This window comes from Mixophyes fleayi (genome assembly GCF_038048845.1).
Source record: "Mixophyes fleayi isolate aMixFle1 chromosome 4 unlocalized genomic scaffold, aMixFle1.hap1 SUPER_4_unloc_3, whole genome shotgun sequence".
NCBI lineage: Eukaryota > Metazoa > Chordata > Amphibia > Anura > Limnodynastidae > Mixophyes > Mixophyes fleayi.
In genome coordinates this window covers 625135-635841 of record NW_027445889.1, presented here as the reverse complement: position 1 = coordinate 635841, position 10707 = coordinate 625135, and the positions used below count along the sequence as shown (strand labels likewise).

Here is a 10707-nt window from a genome sequence, read left to right as displayed (position 1 = left end):
CAAGGTGTCATCCATCTTGAATTGGCCTCAACCGCAGGGTCTTAAAAGTATCCAAAGATTCATTGGATTCGCCAATTATTATCGACAGTTCATCCAAGATTTCTCTTCCATTATTGCTCCAATTACAGCTTTAACTAGGAGATCTGCCAATCCAAAGATATGGTCTCCAGAAGCTGTTTCTGCCTTTACTACTCTGAAGAAAGCCTTTTCCTCGGCCTCTGTTCTCTCTCAGCCGGATCAACAGCGACCTTTCTTTGTGGAGGTAAATGCCTCTTCAATAGGCATTGGAGCCGTGTTATTCCAAAAGACACCTTCAGGTACCCATTCTCCATGCGGGTTCTTCTCCAGACGATTTCTTCCCAACGAGATTAATTATGGAATCGGAGACAAGGAGCTTCTCGCTATTAAAGCAGCTTTGGAGGAATGGCGACACTTATTAGAGGGAGCCCTATTTCCGGTTACCATCTTTACAGATCACCGAAATTTGATATTCATTCGGGAAGCTCGCTGTCTGAATCCTCGGCAGGCCCGCTGGGCATCATTCTTTGCTAGCTTCAACATGATTCTTACCTTCTGTCCAGGTGCTAAGAATGGGCGGGCAGACGCTCTATCTCGTTCTTTTGATGATACAGACCGCCTGAATCCATCGATTCCTCATTGCATTATTGACCCTTCGAACATCATTGCTATTACCAATACTGTGAAGGATGCTCCGCCCACAGGACGATCATTTGTGGAACCACAATTACGACTCAAGGTATTGCGTTGGGCCCATTCGTCCTGTATCGCGGGTCACGCTGGCATAAAGAAGACCACATTCCTTCTCTGTCGTCGTTTCTGGTGGCCTACCATACGTGCTGATATACGGGACTTTATTGCAGCATGTACCATTTGTGCCCAACACAAAACTTCCAGGAAGGTTCCTGCTGGGTTGCTCCAACCCCTGCCTACGCCTGATGCTCCCTGGGAGAGTATAGCCATGGATTTTATTACTGACCTTCCCTGCAGTTCTGGATTTAATACCATCCGGGTTGTCATTGACCAATTTTCTAAAATGGTGCATTTCATTCCTCTTTCAGATCTACCTTCGGCCAGTCACTTAGCCGACACATTTATCAAGGAGATTTTCAGACTTCATGGTTGCCCTAAGGAAATTATCTCTGGCTTTCTGTAAAAAACTGGGTACGGAGTTAAAATTCTCATCGGGATATCACCCCCAGACCAATGGTCAGACCGAGCGGATCAACCAGGATTTAGAGACTTTTCTCCATTGCTTTACCGCTGATAATCAAAGCAGATGGTCACAATTCCTTCCCTGGGCAGAATTCTCACACAATCACCATGTCCATGAATCTACCGGGTTTTCTCCATTCTTTATTGTGACCGGGATGCATCCTATTATCCCAGATCCATTTCCAAATTCTTCCTCCTCTATTCCAGCGGTGGAGTCACTCTATCGAGAATTCTCTCTCATTTGGGCCACAACCAAAGCAGCTCTGCAAAAAGCATCACAGCACCATAAGACCTTTGCAGATCGCCACCGAAGAGCTACTCCCCTATTGAAGGTAGGGGATCAAGTATGGCTTTCCACTAAAGATTTAAAACTCAAAGTACCATCTATGAAAATGGCTCCACATTTTATTGGTTCTTACATCATCTCACAAGTTATTAATCCTGTGTGTGTTAAACTAAAGCTACCGGCTTCTTTACGATGTCATAATACTTTTCATGTGTCCCTACTCCGGCCATTGGTGCTTAACAGGTTCTTTGTACCTCCATCTCGACCTCCTCCTGTTCAAACCTCCTCTGGAACAGAGTTTGAGATCAGCCGGATTTTGGATGTCCGCATTCGCTACGGGCAACAACAGTTCCTTGTGCACTGGAAGGGATTTGGTACGAAATAAAGATCTTGGGTGGATAAACCGGACCTTCACGCTCCTCAGTTACTCAAGAGATTCCTCCAAACAAGGGGAGAAGGAGGAGGGCATACTGTCAGGCACCGCTCGGCGGCCGCACGCCCGTCCGCACAGAGCGTCTGGTTGCCTAGCAACCAGACACGTCACTTCCCCTTCCGCCCGGCCGGCCAGCTACAGACCTGGAAGCGTTCCCGTTGCTAGGCAACGGGACGCTGCATGAAGATAGCGCTACGGCGCTAAAGGATGACTAGCGCTACGGCGCTGGAGCTATGACAGCACTACTAGTCCTGAGGGCATTGGCTAGCAGCACTATTTAAGTCCCTCTGACCCCACCTCCTGTGCCAGAGTTTCAGGTCCTTTCCTGTCCTCCAGCGTTCCAGGGTTCCTGTGATTATCTGTTTCCTGACCCTTGCCTTCCTCCAGTTTAATGCCGTTTGCCTGTGACCATTGTGACCCGGATTGCCTTGACTACCCCTTTTGGATCTCCCTTTTGTACCTCGCTGTCAGAACGTTAACGACCCGGCTTGATTCACTACCCGTTCGGATTCTCCTTGTGTACCTGCATTGCCCGCACCGTTGCCGAACCTGCCTGTCTGACATTCCTCTCGTGCTTCGCTATCTGACTCGTGGAAGGACCGCGACCTGCGTGTTTCCTGCAGCTAAGTCCATACCTCCTCGCGGGGGTCCCTGGTGAACACGTTAGACTCCGCACCTTCCTCCGAGTAGTGCCAACGATAGCAGGTACGCTATACTAGTCGTGACAACCTCTCTATGTCTTTCAGGAACAAGTCACAGGGATGATGTCAATGAGGTTTCAGGGAGACATAGAAAGGGGATGCGACCATTGCATCCCAGCTTTTTTATTGAATGGTGTGCGGAAGCCATTTATCTGCCAGGAACCACTCATCATTGTTCTTGGTCATGACACAGGGATCTGTGACTTGCCGTAACTCCCTGCCTAAAATTGAACAAGACATTACCGTTACATCCTGTAGCGGGAAGGGGTTAATTTTATTAGTTAACCATAGAGCAGCAGCAAAACATAACTATGAATAACAAAACATCTTCTTATAAATTAGTTAATAGTGAAGATAGAATTGAAGAACATTGTTCAACGTTTTGTGCATACAGTGAAGCGGCCTCGTTAGCACAGTAGGTAGCGCGTCAGTCTCATAAGCAACACTTCCTCACCACTGTCTTTCTATGTTGTCAATCCAGCCATATTGCTATGAGACGACTTAAAGGTTGCACTGACAGCCAAAGGCTCCAATGAGTGGGCAAGAACTGATTCATATGGCTATTTCCCTCCTAGTCACTCAATGGGAGTGCTGTGTTCAAAATGTGTAAGTGTCTGTGCACTTCCGCATATAGTGATGGGAGATAGCTAGTTGACTGTAGTGTCAACTATGGGTGTTCAGGTTGAGATCAGATCTTCCTTAACACCAATACATCAATAGTAAATTTGATCTTGTAACTATACTATGTCTACAACGGAATAATAAAAGAGTAAAACTTAAATGAAACAAAAAACAAATGAAAAGATGAAAAAATTATAAAAAAGAAATACGACACCCCATAATTTAGGAAATTATACCAGAATTCAATCATACTACACCTATGTGGTATAATGAGAGACAAGGTGGGAAAGGACTATCTCTGGATTCTGATTTTACTAAGTGACCAACCATCCAAGATGGACCCCTAATGAAGTACTAGGAAATGGGGACCCTGGATACCTCGATGTGTGTAGGATAACACCCTCAGACAGTCAGTGTAAACAATCAAATCCTTTTATCAATTTGAGTCCAGATACAGATCATTAAATGTCAGTAAGGATCCCTCTCTATTACAGTGGCAGAGGTCACCAAAGCTCACAGTTGGTGTTTCTGTAGTGTAGTGGTTATCACAATCGCCTAACATGCAAAAGGTCCCCGTTTCGAAATCGGGCATAAACAAGCGTTAGATCTCCTTTTATATAGGACATGTGAGATGTAAAATTGATATAACATCTTGTAAATAGCTGTATCAACAGGAACTTTTAATGTCATTACAACACCATCTACCTATCCACCTTCATATATGATTTAACAATCATTTCCATACGCCTCCTGTATATCTTAGCAATAGCTCCTGTCGGGCACCTAACCTCTCTATGTCTTTCAGGAACAAGTCACAGGGATGATGTCAATGAGGTTTCAGGGAGACATAGAAAGGGGATGCGACCATTGCATCCAAGCTTCCAAACTTCTTTATTGAATGGTGTGCGGAAGCCATTTTTTCTGCCAGGAACCACTCATCATTGTTCTTGGTCATGACACAGGGATCTGTGACTTGCCGTAACTCCCTGCCTAAAATTGAACAAGACATTACCGTTACATCCAGTAGTGGGAAGGGGTTAATTTTATTAGTTAACCATAGAGCAGCAGCAAAACATAACTATGAATTACAAAACATCTTCTTATAAATAAGTTAATAGTGAAGATAGAATTGAAGAACATTGTTCAACGGTATGTGCATACAGTGAAGCGGCCTCGTTAGCACAGTAGGTAGCGCGTCAGTCTCATAATCAACACTTCCTCACCACTGTCTTTCTATGTTGTCAAACCAGCCATATTGCTATGAGACGACTTAGAGGTTGCAGTGACAGCCAAAGGCTCCAATGAGTGGGCAAGAACTGATTCATATGGCTATTTCCCTCCTAGTCACTCAATGGGAGTGCTGTGTTCAAAATGTGTAAGTGTCTGTGCACTTCCGCATATAGTGATGGGAGATAACTAGTTGACTGTAGTGTCAACTATGGGTGTTCAGGTTGAGATCAGATCTTCCTTAACACCTATACATCAATAGTAAATTTGATCTTGTAACTATACTAGGTCTACAGCGGAATAATAAAAGAGTAAAACTTAAAGGAAACAAAAAACAAATGAAAAGATCAAAAAATTATGAAACTGAAATACGACAATATTCCCTGTCCTTCTCCCCAGCGTGAGGAAACCACTTTAATCACTGTGAGACACATACAAAAATGTCTGAATGTCACACAGAATGAACGGCACCCCATAATTTAGGAAATTATACCAGAATTCAATCATACTACACCTATGTGGTATAATGAGACACAAGGTGGGAAAGGACTATCTCTGGATTCTGATTTTACTAAGTGACCAACCATCCAAGATGGACCCCTAATGAAGTACTAGGAAATGGGGACCCTGGATACCTCGATGTGTGTAGGATAACACCCTCAGACAGTCAGTCAGTGTAAATAATCAAATCCTTTTATCAATTTGAGTCCAGATACAGATCATTAAATGTCAGTAAGGATCCCTCTCTATTACAGTGGCAGAGGTCAACAAAGCGCACAGCTGTTGTTTCTGTAGTGTAGTGGTTATCACATTCGCCTAACACGCGAAAGGTCCCTGGTTCAAAACCGGGCAGAAACAAGCATTAGATTTCATTTTATATAGGACATGTGAGATATAAAATTGATATAACATCTTGTAAATAGTTGTATCAATGGGAACTTTTAATGTCATTGCAACACCATCTACCTATCCACCTTCATATATGATTTAACAATCATTTCCATACGCCTCCTGTATATCTTAGCAATAGCTCCTGTCGGGTCCTAACCTCTCTATGTCTTTCAGGAACAAGTCACAGGGATGATGTCAATGAGGTTTCAGGGAGACATAGAAAGGGGATGCGACCATTGCATCCCAGCTTCTTTATTGAATGGTGTGCGGAAGCCATTTTTCTGCCAGGAACCATTCATCATTGTTCTTGGTCATGACACAGGCATCTGTGACTTGCCGTAACTCCCTGCCTAAAATTGAACAAGACATTACCGTTACATCCTGTAGCGGGAAGGGGTTAATTTTATTAGTTAACCATAGAGCAGCAGCAAAACATAACTATGAATTACAAAACATCTTCTTATAAATTAGTTAATAGTAAAGATAGAATTGAAGAACATTGTTCAACGTTATGTGCATACAGTGAAGCGGCCTCGTTAGCACAGTAGGTAGCGCGTCAGTCTCATAATCAACACTTCCTCACCACTCTCTTTCTATGTTGTCAAACTAGCCATATTGCTATGAGACGACGTAGAGGTTGCACTGACAGCCAAAGGCTCCTTATGAGTGGGCAAGAACTGATTCATATGGCTATTTCCCTCCTAGTCACTCAATGGGAGTGCTGTGTTCAAAATGTGTAAGTGTCTGTGCACTTCCGCATATAGTGATGGGAGAAAGCTAGTTGACTGTAGTGTCAACTATGGGTGTTCAGGTTGAGATCAGATCTTCCTTAACACCAATACATCAATAGTAAATTTGATCTTGTAACTATACTAGGTCTACAACGGAATAATAAAAGAGTAAAACTTAAATGAAACAAAAAACAAATGAAAAGATCAAAAAATTATGAAAACGAAATACGACAATATTCCCTGTCCTTCTCCCCAGCGTGAGGAAACCACTTTAATCACTGTGAGACACATACAAAAATGTCTGAATGTCACACAGAATGAACGGCACACCATAATTTAGGAAATTATACCAGAATTCAATCATACTACACCTATGTGGTATAATGAGACACAAGGTGGGAAAGGACTATCTCTGGATTCTGATTTTACTAAGTGACCAACCATCCAAGATGGACCCCTAATGAAGTACCAGGAAATGGGGACCCTGGATACCTCGATGTGTGTAGGATAACACCCTCAGACAGTCAGTGTAAATAATCAAATCCTTTTATCAATTTGAGTCCAGATACAGATCATTAAATGTCAGTAAGGATCCCTCTCTATTACAGTGGCAAAGGTCACCAAAAGCTCACAGCTGGTGTTTCTGTAGTGTAGTGGTTATCACATTCGCGTAACACGCGAAAGGTCCCTGGTTCAAAACCAGGCAGAAACAAGTGTTAGATCTCCTTTTATATAGGACATGTGAGATGTAAAATTGATATAACATCTTGTAAATAGTTGTATCAACAGGAACTTTTAATGTCATTACAACACCATCTACCTATCCACCTTCATATATGATTTAACAATCATTTCCATACGCCTCCTGTATATCTTAGCAATAGCTCCTGTCGGGCACCTAACCTCTCTATGTCTTTCAGGAACAAGTCACAGGGATGATGTCAATGAGGTTTCAGGGAGACATAGAAAGGGGATGCGACCATTGCATCCCAGCTTCTTTATTGAATGGTGTGCGGAAGCCATTTATCTGCCAGGAACCACTTATCATTGTTCTTGGACATGACACAGGGATCTGTGACTTGCCGTAACTCCCTGCCTAAAATTGAACAAGACATTACCGTTACATCCTGTAGCGGGAAGGGGTTAATTTTATTAGTTAACTATAGAGCAGCAGCAAAACATAAATATGAATTAGAAAACATCTTCTTAAAAATTAGTTAATTGTGAAGATAGAATTGAAGAACATTGTTCAACGTTATGTGCATACAGTGAAGCGGCCTCGTTAGCACAGTAGGTAGCGCGTCAGTCTCATAATAAACACTTCCTCACCACTGTCTTTCTATGTTGTCAAACCAGCCATATTGCTATGAGACGACTTAGAGGTTGCACTGACAGCCAAAGGCTCCAATGAGTGGGCAATAACTGATTCATATGGCTATTTCCCTCCTAGTCACTCAATGGGAGTGCTGTGTTCAAAATGTGTAAGTGTCTGTGCACTTCCGCATATAGTGATGGGAGATAGCTAGTTGACTGTAGTGTCAACTATGGGTGTTCAGGTTGAGATCAGATCTTCCTTAACACCAATACATCAATAGTAAATTTGATCTTGTAACTATACTAGGTCTACAACGGAATAATAAAAGAGTAAAACTTAAATGAAACAAAAAACAAATGAAAAGATCAAAAAATTATGAAAACGAAATACGACAATATTCCCTGTCCTTCTCCCCAGCGTGAGGAAACCACTTTAATCACTGTGAGACACATAGAAAAATGTCTGAATGTCACACAGAATGAACGGCACCCCATAATTTAGGAAATTATACCAGAATTCAATCATACTACACCTATGTGGTATAATGAGACACAAGGTGGGAAAGGACTATCTCTGGATTCTGATTTTACTAAGTGACCAACCATCCAAGATGGACCCCTAATGAAGTACCAGGAAATGGGGACCCTGGATACCTCGATGTGTGTAGGATAACACCCTCAGACAGTCAGTGTAAATAATCAAATCCTTTTATCAATTTGAGTCCAGATACAGATCATTAAATGTCAGTAAGGATCCCTCTCTATTACAGTGGCAAAGGTCACCAAAAGCTCACAGCTGGTGTTTCTGTAGTGTAGTGGTTATCACATTCGCGTAACACGCGAAAGGTCCCTGGTTCAAAACCAGGCAGAAACAAGTGTTAGATCTCCTTTTATATAGGACATGTGAGATGTAAAATTGATATAACATCTTGTAAATAGTTGTATCAACAGGAACTTTTAATGTCATTACAACACCATCTACCTATCCACCTTCATATATGATTTAACAATCATTTCCATACGCCTCCTGTATATCTTAGCAATAGCTCCTGTCGGGCACCTAACCTCTCTATGTCTTTCAGGAACAAGTCACAGGGATGATGTCAATGAGGTTTCAGGGAGACATAGAAAGGGGATGCGACCATTGCATCCCAGCTTCTTTATTGAATGGTGTGCGGAAGCCATTTATCTGCCAGGAACCACTTATCATTGTTCTTGGACATGACACAGGGATCTGTGACTTGCCGTAACTCCCTGCCTAAAATTGAACAAGACATTACCGTTACATCCTGTAGCGGGAAGGGGTTAATTTTATTAGTTAACTATAGAGCAGCAGCAAAACATAAATATGAATTAGAAAACATCTTCTTAAAAATTAGTTAATAGTGAAGATAGAATTGAAGAACATTGTTCAACGTTATGTGCATACAGTGAAGCGGCCTCGTTAGCACAGTAGGTAGCGCGTCAGTCTCATAATAAACACTTCCTCACCACTGTCTTTCTATGTTGTCAAACCAGCCATATTGCTATGAGACGACTTAGAGGTTGCACTGACAGCCAAAGGCTCCAATGAGTGGGCAATAACTGATTCATATGGCTATTTCCCTCCTAGTCACTCAATGGGAGTGCTGTGTTCAAAATGTGTAAGTGTCTGTGCACTTCCGCATATAGTGATGGGAGATAGCTAGTTGACTGTAGTGTCAACTATGGGTGTTCAGGTTGAGATCAGATCTTCCTTAACACCAATACATCAATAGTAAATTTGATCTTGTAACTATACTAGGTCTACAACGGAATAATAAAAGAGTAAAACTTAAATGAAACAAAAAACAAATGAAAAGATCAAAAAATTATGAAAACGAAATACGACAATATTCCCTGTCCTTCTCCCCAGCGTGAGGAAACCACTTTAATCACTGTGAGACACATAGAAAAATGTCTGAATGTCACACAGAATGAACGGCACCCCATAATTTAGGAAATTATACCAGAATTCAATCATACTACACCTATGTGGTATAATGAGACACAAGTTGGGAAAGGACTATCTCTGGATTCTGATTTTACTAAGTGACCAACCATCCAAGATGGACCCCTAATGAAGTACTAGGAAATGGGGACCCTGGATACTTCGATGTGTGTAGGATAACACCCTCAGACAGTCAGTGTAAATAATCAAATCCTTTTATCAATTTGAGTCCAGATACAGATAATTAAATGTCAGTAAGGATCCCTCTCTATTACAGTGGCAGAGGTCAACAAAGCTCACAGCTGTTGTTTCTGTAGTGTAGTGGTTATCACATTCGCCTAACACGCGAAAGGTCCCTGGTTCAAAACCGGGCAGAAACAAGCATTAGATTTCATTTTATATAGGACATGTGAGATATAAAATTGATATAACATCTTGTAAATAGTTGTATCAATGGGAACTTTTAATGTCATTGCAACACCATCTACCTATCCACCTTCATATATGATTTAACAATCATTTCCATACGCCTCCTGTATATCTTAGCAATAGCTCCTGTCGGGCACCTAACCTCTCTATGTCTTTCAGGAACAAGTCACAGGGATGATGTCAATGAGGTTTCAGGGAGACATAGAAAGGGGATGCGACCATTGCATCCCAGCTTCTTTATTGAATGGTGTGCGGAAGCCATTTTTCTGCCAGGAACCATTCATCATTGTTCTTGGTCATGACACAGGCATCTGTGACTTGCCGTAACTCCCTGCCTAAAATTGAACAAGACATTACCGTTACATCCTGTAGCGGGAAGGGGTTAATTTTATTAGTTAACCATAGAGCAGCAGCAAAACATAACTATGAATTACAAAACATCTTCTTATAAATTAGTTAATAGTGAAGATAGAATTGAAGAACATTGTTCAATATTATGTGCATACAGTGAAGCGGCCTCGTTAGCACAGTAGGTAGCGCGTCAGTCTCATAATCAACACTTCCTCAACACTGTCTTTCTATGTTGTCAAACCAGCCATATTGCTATGAGACGACTTAGAGGTTGCACTGAAAGCCAAAGGCTCCAATGAGTGGGCAAGAACTGATTCATATGGCTATTTCCCTCCTAGTCACTCAATGGGAGTGCTGTGTTCAAAATGTGTAAGTGTCTGTGCACTTCCGCATATAGTGATGGGAGATAGCTAGTTGACTGTAGTGTCAACTATGGGTGTTCAGGTTGAGATCAGATCTTCCTTAACACCAATACATCAATAATAAATTTGATCTTGTAACTATACTAGGTCTACAACGGA

General features: G+C 41.9%; 4 non-coding genes across 4 annotated transcripts; all 4 read left to right on the top strand.

The window, feature by feature from the left end:
- Positions 1 to 5286: 5286 nt before the first annotated feature.
- TRNAV-AAC (transfer RNA valine (anticodon AAC)) lies at positions 5287 to 5359 on the top strand. The gene has a single exon. It is a non-coding gene; the product is annotated as a tRNA-Val (tRNA).
- A 1403-nt stretch (positions 5360 to 6762) lies between these two features.
- TRNAV-AAC (transfer RNA valine (anticodon AAC)) lies at positions 6763 to 6835 on the top strand. Its single transcript has one exon. It is a non-coding gene; the product is annotated as a tRNA-Val (tRNA).
- A 1403-nt stretch (positions 6836 to 8238) lies between these two features.
- TRNAV-AAC (transfer RNA valine (anticodon AAC)) lies at positions 8239 to 8311 on the top strand. The gene has a single exon. It is a non-coding gene; the product is annotated as a tRNA-Val (tRNA).
- Positions 8312 to 9713: 1402 nt separating this feature from the next.
- On the top strand, positions 9714 to 9786 carry TRNAV-AAC (transfer RNA valine (anticodon AAC)). The gene has a single exon. It is a non-coding gene; the product is annotated as a tRNA-Val (tRNA).
- Positions 9787 to 10707: the final 921 nt, after the last annotated feature.